Below are 1,909 nucleotides of genomic sequence, written 5' to 3' on the forward strand. Positions count from 1 at the left end.
GAGGCTAATATTAAATGCTTTTATATGTGCATACTGAAGTATAAAAAAAGGAAGTCGACTGTCAATGACTATATTGATTTACATAACACACACCATTATCCATCGTTAACAGGAAGTACTATAGCACAGTGGTTAGAAATGGGGGTTTTTTAAGTCAGACAGACTTTGGTTTGAATTCAAGCCTCATTCTCACTGGTTGTAAGACTGAAAAAATATGATTTACTCACTCAAAATCTATGTTCCCTTCTGTAAGTTGAGGATAATAATACCAATCTCTCAGATTTGTCGTTAAGATTTTAGAAGTTAATATGTCTGGCACACACTAAGCCCTCAGATAAATGCAATTATTAGAAAATTACAGTTAGCAAAAGAGATCAGGTGACTACAATATTAGAATTAAATTGGCTGAATATAGACATAAAAGATCAAGAAAATAAACTATAATAGACTGTAGGGAAAGTGTGGATTTGGTAATAAGGTAGCTTAATTACTCAGATATTGATTAGGATAATAATGACGCTAAATTTGTATCCTGTTTCTAAAGCACCACGTGCTTGCTTGCTCTTCTACTTTCCTAAACAGTCAAGGATCTGAAGAGGTTGTTCTTGAGACTTAACCATGTATGATTAAAAATAATAGATGATATTGACAGCATCTGTTTCAGCAAATGCTCTCAGGACTGAAAAGTCAAGATACTAATGTTGCTTTTTAAGATAATACAAACTGCCAAAAGGAACACTGATTGAATTTCTAAAAGGTAAACTGCTTAACACAGAGGAATGAGGAGTTATTTTTTAAAGAGTTAGAGGAGATTCCATTGAAATTTATCACAGTTAAGTACCAAGCCAAGAAAAAAAATGTGATACAAATAAAAGTGGTTAAGCAGAGATTCTAAAAGCAAGTTGTTTAGACAGTTAGTGCAAATCTTTATATGTTTACATAATAAAATCACATAAAATAAACAAAAATAACAAGGTTAGGCTAAAAGGAAAATGGCAGGCAATGAACTGGAAATCTATGAAATATTTCAAATAATTTTAAATATCATTCTGCAAATGTTAAATTTAGCCTCTTCATTAAAGAGTATGTATTTTTTAAGTCAAGGTTGGGTAGGAACAAGGATTTGACAATGGAGAGGCACAGATTTGTCTTTCTGTCTCAGCAAATATTGTCATAAAACAATTTTGCTTCCCAAATTTGTAAGAAAAGCATTTGAGCAGTGTACACATACCAGAAGACATAATTGTGGGCAGAGAAGTAAAGTTGGCACACTGGCCTCTTATTCCTCTCATACTGTTACGAGGATCTAATTGTATCTGGGACACGTACGCAAAACTGGCTCAAGATATTGACAGAGTAGGAAGCCATCTTTGCAATGAAATGTGGGGGCTCCTACTTCCTCTAAGTAATGTGTCCCCACCAACCAGCCATAAAACAACTTCGTCTCAAAGATAAATGAAGCCAAGATACTATTTCCAGAGTGCCGCTTATGCTACCCAGGAGGGGACAGAACACTTTGAATATGCGAGTTCTCCTGACCCTGATTTTCTCCTGGTTGCCCATTAGCACAGATTAGTTTACTGTTCACATTGCCCCCCAGATACTAGGCAGAGACAGCAAGTGGACTAAAACAGAAACAAGCCTTTGATGAGAATGGGAAGTGGGCTAGGAGTAGGGCACGGTAGAGCAATAGCATGAGGCATCAGGCCAGAAAAAACAGTCTCTGATGGACATACGGCGTCCATATTTTCCAAACCAAAACTCGTGACACATAGCTTGACAAGTATGATTGTACTTATGGGAACAACGGGACAGAATATTTACAATCCAGTGTTGCCCTGGAAAATCTAGGATATATAAACACCATATCCATAAAGGCATTGATAGTGGGAAGGCTAACATAACCTAC

The sequence above is a fragment of the Pteropus vampyrus genome, unplaced genomic scaffold, assembly GCF_000151845.1.
Source record: "Pteropus vampyrus isolate Shadow unplaced genomic scaffold, Pvam_2.0 Scaffold17, whole genome shotgun sequence".
NCBI lineage: Eukaryota > Metazoa > Chordata > Mammalia > Chiroptera > Pteropodidae > Pteropus > Pteropus vampyrus.